This window comes from Capsicum annuum, chromosome 11 (genome assembly GCF_002878395.1).
Source record: "Capsicum annuum cultivar UCD-10X-F1 chromosome 11, UCD10Xv1.1, whole genome shotgun sequence".
NCBI lineage: Eukaryota > Viridiplantae > Streptophyta > Magnoliopsida > Solanales > Solanaceae > Capsicum > Capsicum annuum.
This window is the reverse complement of record NC_061121.1, coordinates 68,313,921-68,333,631: the sequence shown is the minus strand read 5'-3', so window position 1 is coordinate 68,333,631 and position 19,711 is coordinate 68,313,921.

Genomic DNA, 19,711 nt, shown 5'->3' with positions numbered 1-19,711 from the left:
CTATACCTAACATTTGATGTTAAGGAGGAGAGATAAAATATTATTCCTTTAATCATACTTATCAAAGGGGAAAATTTCCTCTATTGGAAGGTATGTCACAAGAACTTGTCTTTTCTACAATGAAGGCATCATATCTAGTAGAGATTGGTTGTTTTGACAATTTTTAAACCAATAATAACATAGTTGAAGCTTTACACCATATCCACTAGTCACTCTCTCAACCTTTTTGGAGAAAGATCCGTCACCTATATTTCAAGAAAATATGCAAGTAATTTTCTAGTACACCAAAACAGATCAAGCAGCATGTAAAATCATTGCGTCGGTAATATAAAGTGAATTAGATGAGAAATAGAATGATTATGGGATTTCTTCCCCTTCACAAACCCCTCCATTCTCCTTTAGACCCCACCATTGGATAGAATAAAACTTTTAGTATAGCTACTTCCATGGCTCTTCTTGATGATTGAAAGGTAACTAATCTACCATTTTCTCACAATATCACAGATGATAACTGAACTTATAAATTTAGACTACTAGTTTAGGATACGTGCGTTGCACGTATATTTGACGTCAACATTATTAACTTAAATATTATAAATATTTGAAAATCTTAAATATTGTTGTAAGAAACAATTCCATGGATGAAAAGAAAATTTTTATTTTTAACATATTGCATAACATACATCTACATATTGAATAATAAATTAATAATATAAAATGAACTTTGTTAGAAAGCTACATAATGATATAAGAGAATTTTGGCTGTTATAAATATATTTACATTATAGTTAATGTCTATCAAGAATATAGGTAAGAACTATCAATATCTATTTGATATCTATCAGGATATGAAATATCTATCTTTTAGAGAGAAACAAGGAGTAATTTCTCTTATAAATAGAAGGGTTTTCTTCATTGTAAAAGACCCTAATAGAATCCCTCAAGAGAAATAAAAACTACTCTCTCTTGTCTCTCCATTATTCTTTTTTTTTCTATTTTATATCAGTAAAATACTGTGGCCAACTAAGTTATAGTCGTCTAATATTTTTGGTCCGATAACTAGCATTTCTAATTCAAGTAACATGTTCCAATGTATTATTCTGTTTTCTTTATTTTGATGGATAACTGATTACGAAAAAAAATACAAAATTTTCCAAGAGCTTTCCAGCCACCTGCCAAGCTAATCATTTATATAGTAAAATAAAGTGTCAATTGCTTTATATAGAGAATGGGTCAACTATTAATGGTCATAGTTATATATTTTTTTCCTTCAGTTATTGTATTCAGTGACTCTTTGTATCTATCTTATTTTTTATACTTCATCGTCATATAGTCCATAAGTATCTATTGATTGAAATTTAAAAGTTTGCATTCAGTTAACCTATTTGAGGGCTAAAAGTATATCTTTAATTTCTAATCATTGGCATGGATGATTATACATATCTTAAATGTTTTCTTTCTAGTCATTGCTCTTTCTAAATGGGATTTGATTGTGTAAGTACTATATTATACTATTATTAAGGACATGAATTGATAGTGCTATTGTACTTTGAATTATAAATAGATTGAGCTTAAGACGGTGAATTCAAAGTCTCACCGCACCAAAGGGATAAGATATTGGGTCAAAGTTTTGATGCACCATGATGATAAGATATTGGGTTCAAGTCCCGTTGATGTATGCCTAAGATGCTTTTATGCGGATAAGATGTTGAGTATGAATTTCAATGCACCATATTGATGATGTAATGATGGCTAAGGCAAAATAATTTGTATTTGGTGAAAAGTCATGAAACTTGTCCCATTGAATATACTTTATTCCATGAAGTGAATGTGGTAGCAATATATTATAAGTCAGAAAGTTGACAATTTGCTCCATTCTTAAAGTGAATGTGGTAGCAATATATGATATACTCGAAAAGGTATGTGAAGAGAAAAATTCTCTGCATTATATCCTCAATGTTATGCTCCTGAAGTAGAAATATCATGAAAGAGGTTATAAGGTATCATAATTTGATATGCTTAAGGAACGATTATCTTCTATTCCCAAAAAATAAAAATTTTAATTGTTATAAATACAGATCCATACTGCTGGGGTGAATGTGTATGGATTTAGTCAATATTAGTATGAACATGTTCTTGATTGTAAAGATATCTCGATCCACCTCCTGAAGAGGTATAATAATTATGTAGAGTTTATTTCTGAAATAGTAGAACTCTAAAATTTACTCTCAAAGTGGTAAATCTAAAATTCATGCAATACTAAACCTGATGTTTACTAAAGAATTTTTGCACATGTTATGGTAACTTGGAATTACTAATACAAATTATTTAATCTACTGACATAAACGATTTTTCATCACAAAGGTATGCATATTGTGTATTAGATATATATTGAAAAAACAAAAGATTCTTCAAGAATTATTTATGTTGCTTGTTGTCATAATTAGTTTGTTGGACCAACTAATGTTGGGATTTGATCCCTCAAAATATAAAAAAAAATATAAAAGATGAATATGGTCATGTTCACCAGTCATGTGATCTATTAAGATGCATCAATATAAGATGATCACTTATATGTTTATTGTTAACCTGGAGTTTGACATTCATAAAGTTACTTGTTCAATATAAAATTGAGTTAAGATCATAATTTTCAGATTGTGCAATCATGACAATTCATCTTGATAATGCCGGTTTGGCATGGAATGCCTTTGATAAATAGTTGAACCATTACTAATGAGAACAAAAGCTATATGTGTTGGTTTGAAATATTATATACAAAAGTACTTGTATGCATCAAACCAATAAATTATGATTAATTCCCTCTCAAAGTTGGTTCTAAGTCAGGAACCACTCGTTGTCCATCTAATAGTTTTGATGTGCGGTTACGATTAATGAATATACCATAATACACAAAGAAGAATTATTCAAACAAGATGGAGGATGTATGTTAGTTTTCCTAACATTAAGGGGAGATTATAAACAACTATGAAATATGTTAGGAGTTATTATCAGATCCTCACTCAAAAGATAATTCAAGTCAAATATTGAAAGCATCTCATATTTAAGTTACACGTGCTCCTATTTTGTGTCCCTAAAGGACAAAGTCTATGCATGCGTGAAGCATGGTAGACTAATCGATTTCAAATGAAATAATCCTTGAAAAGGATAAGGTGCAAATAATCATAATAAGAATGCAATGCGCTCTTGAAGAACCTGCGACATAACACTTTATGAAACCTTATGAAAGGTTCAGGTACCTGAAAATAATAAAGTGGTGAGATCTTAAAATGTTATGTCACACTATTAACCAATACAAAATAATATATCAACAATATCTTTGATACAATATTGGTGCAATATTGTGAAAGATTATGAGGATCCGAATTCTACATTTATTTAAGCATGCTGACATAGAAACATTTATCAAGTAACGTGAAAGGATGCATATTTGTATGCATAAAACTTATTTTATTTATAGTCCAGATACTTGAAGATCTCACTCATGAAATGTTGAATATTTTCACTTGACAAAATTTATATGAAAACTTTTTTAAGCATTCAAAATGTTTGAAGCATATAAAAGTTTCTGCAAAACTTATTTGTAATCCTTAAATTGTATAAGTTTATAGCTTGAAAATTATTGAAACTCTTGGAGAGTTTTCAAAAGCACTAGATTATTTGCTGAAATGAGAAATATACCAATTTGGATTGGTTATAAAGTGTCATATCTAGTACAATTGATGCACTCATGTATCTTGCAAATACTACAAGGACTGATATAGCCATTTTGGTTAATTTGTTAGCAAGGTATAGTTCTACTCCTACTATGATACATCAAAATGCAATTAAACACATATATGGTACCTAAAGAGACTACCAATATGGACTTATTTTATTCTAACAATTGCAGTCCCAATCTTATTTGTCATGCTGATGTTGGGTACTTATCTGACCCGCATAAAGTTCAGTCTAAAATAGGCTATGTGTTTATATATAGTGGTACTGCCATATCTTGAAGATCTATAAAGCAGTCTATCATAACCACTTCATCGACCCATGCTGAGAGGAGCAATCATGTGGTTTTCCTAGAGATCGTCGTGAGTTCTTTTCCAAATTAGGTGGAGTGGGGAAGAAACTAAGTATTTTCATCTTAAATCTAGCACCCTCACAAGGTACTATTCCTCATAAAAAAATTATGAAAGTTGGAACCCTTAGTGCTTTATAGCTACGTAATATCCTTAGCTTCATCCTTTTTAAAGATACCAATGACAAAAATGGAATTAATTGTTCTATTACAGAAGTTGGATCCCACGGCTCTCTTAGTTACGTTGTGCCCTGACCCGAGTCCCCACGTTTGTTTTCCTCTGGCCGCAACCCAATATAGCTATTAATGAAGAAATTTGAGAATGTATATGATTGAGCTCCATTGTCACGACCCGAACCAGGGCCTAAATGTAATGAGTACCCAAGTCCAACCCGGACTGGGAATCGCCCCTTAACCCAATGCAATCTCCTATTACAATCTTAGATGAGCTAAATTTTGAACATATAACAAGATAGCATTATTATTCACATCAAGACTCTGGTATAAGATCATGACCGTGACCGACCCAACCAAGTCTAACCGTACCAAACCCAACTATCCATACCATACCAATGAGAATTTCCAAAAATAACATGACAATCAATCCCAAAATGTAATATGATGAAACAATGAGAAATTATATCTGGTGATGCCAGCCTCCTAGCTTATTTCAATGCCAAGGCTGACACCAATACCGATCCTACCCATACTAACCCCCAGAAGTACCACAAAGCCTCTATCCAAAAGAATACAATTATCCAATTAGGACATGCCCCGAACTATGGCCAAAACCAATATCCAAAATGAAAATTAAATGTCTAAGAGTATCCATATCATGAAATGGAGCCTTCCAGAAAGATGAAAGCTCACCACTTCAATTCAAATGTTGTCCCTGAGTCAATCACTATATAGGAGGAGTCAAACGGCCGGTTCCTGCATAGCGTGGGTATACAGCCTCTAGTAGACGGGTTAGTGAGTGACCGCTAGCATGTATCTCAGGATAAGGATAAAGCAATGTCATGTAAACAACCAAGTAAAACCATCCATTATGCATACAACCATACATATATATATAAATATAAGTGTCAGGAAAAGGAATCTATGTTTAACATGCATTTAAAACCTTTACCTGGACTGTGTAACCTTGTTGTATAACCACACCCATGGGTCATATGGGTTCAACTCCCTCTTCTTAAAGAGTCACAGTGTGTGTAGCCGCACGACCAAGAAATATCTCATGGGATGAATAGTACATCCCTCCAATATAAAATGTGACACTCGTACGTGGCCATCAAAGACCCCTCATATCGGCAAATATGAGTTTTTAATTTTGGTTGACCCGGAACCTCCACCTTCCATGGCTCAGTTACACATCCTTCCATTAATGCCCAAATTAAAAACATATCCAAACAAATCCAATTACCATTTATTAACCAAGGACATTTATTAGTGATATCATCATACCAACCATACTTGAAAGATTTATCCATAGACAAACCATTTAGGTTAAGTGGACTCACAAGTGCCCTTTTTGTTAACCAAATTAACCTTTTGGGAGACTTCCATGTACTCCACAAGCAAAACCAATAAGTCTTTAACCTTTGTAAACCATTTATAGTTCCATGCATAAGCTGAAAACAAGTAAAAGTTCCATTTAAAGAAGTTAATGCAATGAACATATCTTTATAAGCATTTTATCAAACACCATAGGGGCATAATATAACCAAAACCAATTCAAAAGACCATTAAACCATTACCATGAAATCCAATTTCCCAAAACCACCATTAATGCATATAAAAGAACAGTTAAACCATAGAAAACCATAACCAAACCATTTACACCAAAAATCCCAATTATTAGTGGAAAACCATAACCCATGAATATTGAAACCATGAAAATAACCACAAAATTGATGCCTTTTTAGAAATAGTAAGTAGGGAAGAGACACAGGCCTTAAACTGAGAAAGATGATGGAAGAAAATCACCAAAGCAATCCCCAAGTTGAAACCCTAGCTCTCTTAAAAGAATTGTTGAATGTTTAGGAATAGTTTTCTATGTTTTGATGAATAGAATAATAGGGTAAATAACCTCCTAAGTATATTAGAAGTCATGGGTCATAATTAGGGCAAGTAGGAAAATGTCCAGAATACCCCCACTTAAGTCCCTTAAAAACCCGTCATAGGGATATGACTGACCCTCTTACGAGTTGTACCCTTCCTTACTATTGGTTGTCACCAGTCGTACCCAGGCCTTAACCTTGGATCAGACAATGTCCAGTATACGAATCATCCAAATAAGTCGTAACCTCAGCATACGATCCATACCCATGATCCGTATCCCTAGCAGAATGAATTACCAAGAGGATAAAACACTGCCCACCATACGAGTCCCTGATACGATTCGTATCCATGCCTTATGACTCATACCCTTAAGTCGCGACCATCCAGTGATCAAAACCATCCTACTAACTAACACTGGCCAGCTTACAACAAGACCATACCACTCGTACCCCAGCATACGGCTTGTATTCATGAGTCGTATTGGGTTTGGAGAACGGTTTTCAAGGAAAAATTTCTAAAGCTAAAACCCAGGACGCAATATTCTCCCCTACTAAGAACATTCATCCTCGAATGACGGACAAAGTAAGGGTAACCATACACATAGTCATTTGTATTATCAAACATCCCTTTCACAAATTTTGAAAATATAGAGGCAAAGATATTAATCTTTTCTTTTAAAAACTTAGAAAATAAAGATGCGTTTACATACCTTCCGCATGAATACCAGGAGCAGAAAAAAAATATGGATACTTGGACTTCATGTCCTCTTTCACTTCCCACGTAGCTTCTTCCACCTTATGGTTTCGCTATAGAACCTTAACCAAAGCCACATCCTTGGTCCGCAACCGACGAACTTGCCTATCCAATATCTCAATCGGGACCTCTTCATAAGATAGAGAATCTGAGATATCCAACCCTTCCAAAGGAATAACCAAAGAAGGATCACCAATATACTTCTTCAACAAAGAAACATGAAAGACCAGATAAACCAAACCTAAACTAGATGGCAACTCTAATTCATAAGCAACATTACCAACACTCCATAAAATCACATAAGGAATAATAAACCGAGCGATAAGCTTCCGCTTTTTGCCAAACCATACTACTCCCTTCATGGGAGACACCTTTAGGAACACCCTATCCCCAACCTCAAACTCCAAATCTCTACGCGTAATATCCGCATAAGACTTTTGGTGACTCTGGACAGCTCTAAGCCTATCCCGAATCACCTTTACCTTATCCATAGCTTGATAGACCAAATCGGGACCAAACATATCCTCCTCACCAAGATCAAACTATCCAATAGAAGATCTACACCTTCTACCATACAATGCCTCGAAAGAAGCCATACTAATACTAGAATGATAGTTATTGTTGTAAGAAAAATCCATCAAAGGTAGATGCTCAACCCAACTGCCATAATAATCAATCACGCATGCCCGAAGCATATTCTCCAATGTCTAAATAGTTCTCTCCTCTTGCCCATCCAAATACAAATGGAAAGCAGTACTCAAACTAACCTTAGTCCCCATTCCCTTCTAGAAAGACCACCAAAAATAAGAGGCAAACTGCATAGCATGATAAAAAGTAATTGAAATAGGCACCCCATGCAGCTTTACAATCTCTTGAAGATACAACTTCACATAATCCTCTACTAAAAAGGTAGTCCTTACTGGTAAAAAGTGAGCAGACTTGGTAATCCTATCCATGATGACTCAAATCAAATCAAAACAATCCAAGACCGAGGAAGATCGATAATGAAATCTATAGTGATCATCTCCCACTTCTATTCAAGAAACTCTATTTCTCGATGCAACCCACCAGGACTTATGTGCTCAACCTTAACCTGTTGACACACCTGCACTTGGCCACGAAGTTAACCACAACCTTCTTTATACTATTCCACTAATAGACTTCCTTAAGATCATGACACACCTTTTTCTAACCAGGATGGATTACAAAGCATGACTCATGTGCCTCAGCCAAAATCCTTTGTCGCAACCTGTTGACATTCGAAACACACAGCCTCCCTTGGTATCGTAAAGTAACACCACCACTAATCTCAAAGACCGCTACTTTTTTCCAACCAACATCACTCTTGATTTTTATCAAGATCGGATCCAACACTTATTTCTCCTTAATCTCTGCACTAAGATACGATCAAACCACTTCTTGCACCATCACACCACTGTCCTTAGAATCCAAGAGATGAACTCCCAGATTGTCCAAATGGTGAATATCCTTCACCAATTCCCGCTTTTCTTCCTCCACATGAGTCAAACTCCCCATAGATAACCTACTAAGAGCATCAGCAACCACGTTAGCCTTACCTGGGTGGTAGTGAAGACTTATATCATAGTCCTTGAAAAGCTCAAGCCATCTCCTTTGCCTGAGATTAAGCTCCTTCTGCATGAACATGTACTAAAGACTCTTATGATCCTAAAAAATATCCACATAAACACCATACAGATAATGTCGCTATATTTTTAGAGCAAACAAAACTGCCAATAGCTCCAAATCATGAGTAGGACAATTCCTCTCATGCACCTTCAACTGCCTAGAAGCATAGGTAATTACCTTCCCATAAAACATCAAAACACAACCAAGCCCTACCCAAGATGCATCACAATAAACCACAAACCCATCATTGCCTTCTGGCAAAGTCAAAATTAGAGCCAACGTCAACTTATACTTCAATTTCTCAAAACTCCCCTCACAGGCATCTGAACAAGAAAACTTAACCTTCTTCTAAGTTAACTTAGTCAAAGGAGCATCTATCAACGAGAAGCTTTCCATAAACCACCTATAATACCCAGCTAAACCCAAGAAGCTCCAAACATCAGATAGAGTCATGGGCCTAGGCCACCCCTTCCCTGCAGCAACCTTTTAAGGATCAACCACTATTCCCTTACGAGAAATAATATGACACAAGAAAGTCACAGCATTCAACCAAAACTCACACTTAGAGAACTTAGCAAACAATCATTATTTCTTTAAGGTCTACAACACCATACGGAGGTGATTAGCATGATCCACCTCACTTCTCAAATACACCAGAATTTCATCAATAAACATAATGACAAAGAGATCAAAATACTGCCTTAATACCCTGTTCATCAAATCCATAAATGTCGCCGGAGCGTTTGTCAATCCAAATGACATCACCAAGAACTTAAAATGCCCATATCGAGTTATCTTAGGGATATCCACCTCCCTAATCTTAAGTTGATGGTACCCAGACCGAAGATCTATCTTCGAAAACAACTTGGCACCCTGCAACTAATCAAATAGATCATCTATCCTTAGGAGAGGGTATTTATTCTCGACCGTTACCTTGTTCAACTGCTTGTAGTCAATGCACATTTGAAGGAAACCAACCTTCTTGCATACGAATAACACCAATTCACCCCATGGAGAAACACTAGGATAAATAAAATCCTTATCCAGAAGATCCTTAATTTGCTCCTTAAGTTCCCTTAACTCAGCTAAAGCCATTTTATATGGAGGAATAGATATTGTATGAGTGTCCAGAAGAAAATCAATACCAAACTCTATTTCCCTATCTAGAGGAACACCAAGAATATCATCCAAAAATACCTCTAGAAACTCATTGACTACCAAAACTGACTGCAAGGAAGGACCTTCCGAGTCAAAATCTTTAATCTACAAGTGATAAAGACATTCTTTAGAGATTAACCTTTGAGATCTATGATAAGAAATAAATCTTCCCATAGGAACTAAATAACAACCATCCCATTCCATTTCTGGCTTGCCGGTGAACCTAAAGATAACCGCGAGTCCGACAGTCTAAAGACGCATGTCAAAAATACAACCAATCCATACCTAAAATTACATTAAAATCCATCATTCCTAACTTAAGCAAATTTACCAAGGTCTTTCTGTCAGCAACAGATACCACACGCCCCTTATAGACCCATTCAGCAATGATCGAGTCTCCTACCCGGGTAGAAATAAAAAAAAGATTCAAAATAATTGTTGGATCAAAACCAAGAGACATAGATATATAAGGAGTCACACAATAAAGAGTGGAGCCCGAATCAAGCAAACAATATAAGTCATGGGAAAAAAAGTTATAACGTACCAGTACCAACATTAAGTGATGCCTCGGATTTCTATCAGGACGCCAAAGCATACAACCTATTCCGACCAACACTAGAACCAGGAGCAATAACAGAAGCAAATTCTACACCACCAGGTGTAGGAGCAGAAAATAAAAGTACCAGAATCTTATTTACCCTTGTAGCAACCTTATTAACCAAATAATCCTTGAGTCAATGGCCTACCTAACCGTACTTAAAGGACTTATCTCTACCTTTCTCATAGAATCCCCAATGAGGATGACCACAGAACCAACAACAAGGATATAAAGAAATAGACTAACCTCCACTCACCTGAGATTAGGAAACCTAAGCCCAAGAATTATCACCATCTTGGGGACGCCTGTCGCCCGACTGCTATGGGTAAGGAGCATTGGTAGCAGATAAGGAACCAGAACTCCCTCACTTCTTCTTTTGCCACTTACCACCATCTCTACCTGTCTCGCACCTCCCTGATCAAAAAATTTGCCTCACTTTTCCTGCCTTTTCCTAAATTCTGCCTGCTTTCTCTTCTCATCCTCAACCTACTACATATGAAATATCAACCAGAGATATCTATATCCCTAATAAGCAAAGCAGTCTTATTCTTTAAAATTAGATCTCTGTTCAGCCCAAAAGCTAAATTTCTCATTCTCGACCTCATATCAGCCACAAAATCAGGAGCATACCTTGACAACTAATAAAACTTCAAGGCATATTCCCTAACAAATATTCTCCCTTACCTGAGGTTTACAAACTCCTCCATCTTAGCTTTTCTCAACTCTTTAGGAAAGAAACGATCCATGAAGGCATTAGAAAAGGTCTTCTACAACCCTTACTCTTCCATATCACCCTTATCTCTATCCCACTCCTTATACTATTGATAAGTAATATCTTTGAGTTGACAAGCTAATAAGGTAACTCCCTCTACATCAGAAGCCTGCATAATCTAAAATATCTTCATCAGTTCATCCAAAAATCTCCTTGGGTCTTTCTCTACCTTTAATCCCATAAAAGTAGAAGGACCCATCTTCATAAATTGACTAACCCTTGTGGCCTCAATAGATAAAGCACTAGTCATACCCCGCTTGGCCTGAGTAGCGACCATTTAAGCAATAACATAGATAAACTGATAAAAATCTATACTAATAAAACTCTGTATTCATCACGTTACCTTGAGGGACATAATAAGTAGTTGGAGAAATAGGAGAAACTCTACCATAATCAGGAATATAACTATGAGATCAAAGATGTAATCTAGACGTAGGAGGCACCCCTTCAGCATTATCCCCAGATAAGGCAGAAGGGTTTTTTTCTGTTCCAGATCTAAGAGGCATGATCTGAAAGACAAATAACAAAGGATTAGAGATGATCTAGGACTGAGAATTTCAAGAAAGTAAAACATTCCTAAATATCTTGTAGCCTCTTTCTTATGAGTTTGGCGCGTTACACACCCCTAAAAAAAACTCTACTCGACACGACTTTGTGGACTTCCTAGTTGACCATGAACCTAAATCTCTAATACCAAATTTTCATGACCCGAACTAGGGCCTAGATGTAATGGGCATCCCAAGTTCAGCCAGGACCAGAGACTGGCCCCTTAACCCAACCCAATTGCCTATTACAGGCTCAAATGAGCTAAATTTCAAACATATAACAAGATAGTATTATTGTTCATATCAAGACTCTAAGATAGGATCACGACCATGAATGACCCAACCGAGTCTAACCGTATCAAGCCCAACCATCCATACCATACCAAAGAGAATATCAAAACATAACATGGCAATCAATCTCAAATGTAATATGATAGAACAGTGAGAAATTATATCTGATAATGCCAGCCTCCCAACTTATTCCAATGCCAAGGCAGACACTAATACTGATCCCTACCATACCAACCCTCAAAAGTACCTTAAAGCCTCTATCCAAAAGAATACAATTATTCGGTTGGGACATGCCCCCAACCATGGCCAAAACTAATATCTAAAATGAAAACAAAATGTCTAAGAGTATCCATCTCATGAAATAGAACCTTCTGGAAAGATAGAAGCTCACCATTTCAATATAAATATTATCCCTAAGTTAATCACTATGTAGAAGGATTCGAACGGCCGGTTCCTGCATAACAAGAGTATACAGCCTCCAGTAGATGGGTTAGTGAGTGACCGCTAGCATGTATCTCAGGATAAGGATAAAGTAATGTCATTTAAACAACCAAGTAAGAATATTTATTATGCATTCCACCATACATATATATATATAAGTGTCAGGAAAGGGAATCTGTGTTTAACATATATTTAAAATCTTTACTTGGCTGTGTAACCTTGTTGTTTAACTACACCCATGGGTTGTATGGGTTCAGATACCCCCGTTGAAAGAGTCCTAGTGCATGTAGCCACACTAGCAGGAAATATCCCATGGGATGACTAGTACGTCCCTCCAATATAAAATATGACACTTGCACATGGATATCAAAGATCCCTCATATCGGCAAATATGAGTTTTTAATTTTGGTTCCCTCAAAACCTCCACCTTTCACGGCTCAGTTACATATTCCTCCATTAATGCCCAAATTAAAACCATATCCAAAAAATCCAATAACCATTTATTAACTAAGGTAATTTAGTAGTGGTATCGTCATACTAACCATATTTGAAAGATTTAATCATAGTCAAACCTTTTAGGTTAAGAGGACTCTCAAGTGCCCTTTTCGTTTACCATATTAACCTCTTGGGAGACTTTCATGTACACCATAAGAAAAAACAATAAGCATTTAACCTTTGTAAACTATTTAAACCATTTATAGTATCATGCATAATCTGAAAACATGCAAGAGTTCCATTTAATGAAGTAAATGCAATGAACATATCTTTATAAGCATTTTATCAAACACCTTGGGGTATAATATAACCAAAACCAATTTCAAAGATCATTAAACCATTACCATGCAATCCAATTGACCAAACCCACCATTAATGCATATAAAAGTACAATTAAACCATAGGAAATCATAACTAAACCATTTTCACTAAAACCCCCAATTATTAGTGGAAAACCATAACCCATGCAATATTGATACTGTGAAACCAGCCACAAAATTGATGCCTTTTTAGAAATAATAAGTAGGAAGAGAAACATGCCTTAAATCTAGAAAGATAATGGAAGAAAATACCCAAGTTGAAACCCCAGCTCTCTTTCCCCAAAAGCTCTTGAGAGAATTGTTGAATGTTTAAGAATAGTTTTCTATGTGTTAATGAATAGAATAATAGGGTAAATAACCTCCTAAGGGTATTAGATGTCATGGATCATAATTAGGGTAAGTAGTAAAATATCCAGAATATTCCCACTTAAGTCCTTTAAAACGTGTCACGGGATACGACTACCCTCTTACGAGTCGTACCCTTCCTTACGATTGGTTCCCACTAGTCATACCCAGGCCTTAACCTTAGATCAGATACTGTCTAGTGTACGACTCATCCAACCAAGTCATAACCTCAGCATACGATCCATACACATGATCCGTAACCATGACAGAATGAATTACCAAGAGGATCAATTACTGCCCACCATACAAGTCCCTGATATGACTCGTATCCATGCCTTATGACTCATACCCTTAAGTCATACATTCCAGTGATCAAAACTATCTCACCAACTAACACTGATCAGCTTACGACAAGACTATACCATTCGTACCCCAGCATATAGCTCATATCCATAAGTCGTATTGAGTTCAAAGAATGGTTTTCTAGGAAAAATTTCTATGGCCAAAACCTAGGATGTAACATCTATGATACATCTCATTTGAGGAAATATAGTTAGAAATATGACTAAGTACCCACAATTTTATATGAAGATAATGCAGCATGCATAACACAACTTAAGGGAGGATTCATAAAATGAGATAGAACTAAGCACATTTTGTCAAAGCTTTTTTACATACTTGAGCTCCAAAAGAATGGTGAGATTAACGTGCAACAGATTTATTGGAGTGATAATGTGTCTTATTTATTCACCAAGTCTCTTCCAACTGCAACTTTTAAGAAGATGCCTCACAAGATCAGGATGCAAAGGTTCAAGAATTTTCTCATTAAGGGGAGTTAATATGCGTTGTACTCTTTTTTCCTTATGAGGTTTTGTCCCACTGGGTTTTTCTTGTAAGATTTTTAATGAGGAACCCAAAATATGTATTATTAGAGATGGGTATTCTTTTTTCTTCACTAGATTTTTTTTCACTGGATTTTTTCTAGTAAGGTTTTAACGAGACACACTATCTATCAATTAGACATTCAAGAGGGAGTGTTATAAATGTATTTACTTGATAGTGAATGTCTATCAAGAAAATAAATAAGATTTATGAAATATCTATCAAGATCTATTTGATATCTATCAGGATATGAAATATCTATCTTTTAGAGAGAAACTACGAGTAATTTCTCCTATAAATAGAAGGATTTTCTTTATTGTAAAAGACCCCAATAGAATCCCTCAAGAGAAATAATAATCACTTTCTATCTTCTCTCTATTTTTCTTCTTCCCTGTTTTATATTTCATAACATTGGCATTATTGTTATAATAAAGAATTATTCTCAATTTATAAAAATTGAAAATCTTTCCTACAACAAAGGAGTTACCTAAAGATGATATGATATTTTCCGTAAAAAAATGATTTACCACAAACCCATAATTTGTCTTTTTTTTAATGTTTATATTTACTTTTTTCTTGGTTTTGCTTTCTATATTTTTCTTTCTTTTTACTTAAATTTATATCTATAATCTATAATCTATATCTGTAATCTATATCTATATTAAATTAAAAGTGTGAAGGGACTTAGAAATATTGTTTGAACTTTTTGTCCTTCATTAAAAGTCTAAATCATCTTTTCACTATTTTTTCCTAATATTTAAGAGTTGAAAATTAATTAAATATATTTATGATAAACCTTAATCTTCATTATTTTCTCCTAATTGAAGAGTTTAAAATTAATTAAATATATTTATGATAAAATCTTTCCTTGTTAGAAGTCATCAAAATTAATGACAATTAATACTTTTTTTCATTAGTTTAAAAATTCTAAATCAACTAAATTTGATTTTAAGAAGACTTGAAAAATCTAGAAATAAATATAAAACCATTAAAATAGGAAAAATTTATGAAGAACAAATTTTAAAAAGTTTTAAGTACGTAATAAGAATGTAATCAATGATTTTGTAAAGATATGACTTTAAAAAAAAAGTAAAGATTTATACATAAAAAATAATCATAACACAAATATGATTCAAATTGATGCATCTTTCTTAGATTGTGGCAACAAGGGAAAGAGGTACTATATGGCAAATGCAAAAGTGATGATCCATCAAACACTTGGAACTTCCGATGGTAAAATATATATGTTTATATGTTTATGTTACATTATTATATTAAAGTGTGAAGGATTTTTGAAAAGTGATTTGAACTTTTACACTGTATTAAAAATTTTCATAGAAGACAAAATCATTTAATCTTAAATAATCAGACGTTACACATGTGAGGCACGTATAATTAAACTAGTTAATAAAATAGCCTTAGTGGCTTTTCAGAAAAAAGAAACCAAACAAAAGAAAAAACACCATCAACTTAAGAATATATACAAAAAGAAAAAATGCATATATGTTGATTAGAGAAAATATTAAGATACTTATCATATATTTTCATTTTACAACATATGTGAAAAATTCTTATTTTTTAAAATATATTTTTCTTTTACCACGTACTTTAGTGTTCATTAATTATGAATTTTTTATTTCCTTTTACTATATATTTTAGGATTCTTTAATTTATAGTTCTTCTAATATCTCTTACCATTTATTGTTCTCTTACTATATATTTTAGGACTTTTTAATTTTAAAATATATATTTCTCTTAACATACATATTTATTATCTAGTAAATTTACCGCGCCTAATCCGCACCCCCTACAAATGGTATCAAAGCCTATGCTGTTTAAAGTTATGGAAGTAGTATATATTTGGATTTATTTGATTAATTTATTAATTATGACTGACTTATTAGATAAAACTAAATTTAGATATTCCCGAAAATATTATTTAGATGAATAAAGTACAAAAATTACCAAAATATAAAGAATTAAAGTAAATAATATCTAAAAAACGTAAAGAATTAAAAATAAGGATAGAAAGACTACAATATAACATAATTGCTGGAGTAATTAAAAACTCAATAAATGCACAAAAAGAAGAAATATCAAATTTAGAATCAACAATAGATAGTCTAGAATGTACATACCAACATGATCTATTAACAATTAAATAAAAAATGAACAAAGAAGAATTTATAATAGATGAAAAAATATATGAAAACCATGAAGGATTTAAAACAAAAATAGTATTTTCTAATCTAGGAAGAAGGTATAAGAAAATAGGTGAACATTTATATTTAATGTTAGAAAAAAAGAATTAAAATTAGAAGATAAATTGACAGCTATGGTAAGAATAGAAAAAGAAAATGAAGAAATAGAAAGAAAAAAGGAAATAGAAAAAATAAAATAACAAACTACAGAAAAATATAATAAAAAAGAAGATAAAAATATAATACCTAGAACATCATAAATAAGAAAACCTACATATTATAAGAATAAATTTAAAAGATATAATCTAAAAGATGAATATGACAAATGGACACCAAAACAAATAGTTAATAAAAATTATAACGTTTTAGACTTAGATTGTGTAATAGATACAGAAAAAATAATACAATTATGGATAGGATATATGACAAAACAATTATTAGATAATAATATAAACGTAACAGATGCACCAGAATATATAGAAAGAACACTAATAGGAACAGTGAAATTATGGTTTTCAAATTTAACTGAAAGAAGGCATTAAGAACTAATAAACCTACAGAAGGAACATCATCAACAACTACAACTAAATTAACACCTATAGAATAATTAAAAAAAATATGAAATAACTATAAAAGACGAATTTAGCAGCATGACAACAACAGAAGAAGAACAAAATGAAGAGAAAGATACAAACAGAAATTTAATATTAAAATTAGCAATATGTAATATGTGTTACATAGATGAGTATACTTGCGCATTTAAAGAATATTATTATAAAGGAACATATAATACAGAAGAAAGTAAAGAAATAAGAAAATTATATTTTAATAAATTACCTGAAAAATTTAGTTCAAAAATAATAAAAAATTGGGATGAAGCAAAAATAGTAGATACTTTAGGAGCAAGAATAAAATTCTTACAACAATGGTATAGAAACCTATGTGAAAAATATAGAGAAGAAATAAAAATGGAAAAAATATTAATAAGAAATTTAGCATGTTGCAAAGATAAAATAGCACCTCAATTTGGATGCGAAGAAAGATATTATAAGAAAAGAAAAAGATATAAGAAATATAAGAAATACAAAAAATCAAAATATAAATATAAGAAACCAAGAAAAAGATATTATGTAAAAAATTATAAACATAAAAGACCATATAGGAAAAAAAATCTATAAAAGAATGTACTTGTTATAATTGCGGAAAATTAGGGCATTTAGCTAGAGATTGTAAATTACCTAAAAACCCAAAAAATAAACAAATATCAGAAATAAAAATAGAAAATACAGAATATATGCAGATAGATTATATAGATTACGAATTAGAAAGTGAAGACAGTATATATGAAATTTCAGAGAATGAAACAGATAATGAAATAGATAGTGAATTGGATGAATAAAATAACTGAAGAAGATATAAAAATAATAACAAAGGAAGAATATTTAAGTGAAGAAAGAACAGATCAAAAAATAATATTTGATAGTCACATATTTGATGAAATAAAAGGAAAAGAATTAGATTTAAGTGTAGAAAATATATTTAAAATAACAACAATAAAAAACATATTTAGTAAAAGAAAAGAAGAATACTGCGTAGTAAGCCAAAAAGAACATGTAATAGACTGTAGATATGCAAAAGGTAAAACTAGTATACCACTAGTAACAAAAAGGTTAATTAATAAAGAAATAAACGATATAAAAATTAGAGACCCAATAAAATACGTACACCTAGGAGGTACAGAGATATTAATAAAAGCATGTTTTAGAGAAGGAATAGATACACCAATAAAATTATACCTAGCAGATGATAGAATTATAAAACCTATAGAAAAAAGTATAATAACTATCATAAAAGGAAATTTAATATACCAAAAATTTTAATTTATAATAAGTGCAAATTATTCAGTAGCAATGACCGATAAAAATATAGATAAATCATTAGTATTATATTGGAAAATATCAGGAATAGAACTAACCCCAGGAAGTAAAATATTTACAGCAAGATGTAAAAATCTATATGTATTAATAACAAAACAAAAAATAACGGGAAAAAATAAAATTAACAAAATACAACTAGAAAGTCCTTTCGAAAAATTTGTAAAAACAATTGATAATAATGATTATAGTTATAGAGACATAGATATAGAAGAAAATTTAGAAATAATAAATGATAGAATAAGCATAACAAAAAGAATAGCTTATGAAAAACCAGAATCATCAAGTTCATAAAAAAGAACAAGTTCAACAACTAATTTAAACTAATATTACATAATAGGAACAATAAATGAAAAAGAATATTTGATACTCTTAAATACAGGACAAGAAGAAAATTATATAGCAAGATATCTAATAAAAATGAGGAAATAAAATCTGACAATAATATATGCGCAGATCTACCAAGAATCTTAATAAACACTACAAATATAGTAGAAAAAGAAATAACAATAGGATTTAGAAAAATAAAAATAGAATTTGAAATAAAGGAAGAAATGCAAAAGGCAGACATAATATTAGAAATAAAATGGCTAGAACAAGTAAAACCATATAATATAGAGCATACATAATTAACTATAACATATAGTAGACAAAAATTATTCTTAAGAAGAGCTTTAACGTGATATGAAAATATATGTATTAATGAAGATAGTAGTAGAAGGGTATTACAGTAGATATTATATGCCTATGATAGATACAGGAGCAGAAGCTAATTTATGTAGATATGATTGTTTACCAAAAAGTAAATGGGATAAATTAAAGACACCAATAATAGTTAAAGGATTTAATAATGAAGGAAGCTTAATTACCTATAAAGTTAAGAATGTAAAAACACAAGTATGGGATAAAATATTAACAATAGTAGAAATCTATAATTATGAGCTAACATCAAAAGATATACTTTTAGGAATGCCGTTTTTAGATAAATTATACCCACATATAATAACTAGAATGGATTGGTGGTTTACAACACCATGTAAACAGAAAGTAAGAGCAAAAAGAGTTACTAATAAAATAAGAAAGAAAATTGATTGGAAAGAAGAAAGTGAAAAAATTACACAAAAATTAGAAAATATAAAAAATACTGAAGATACAATAGAATTGGTCGTATTTTCAATAAATAA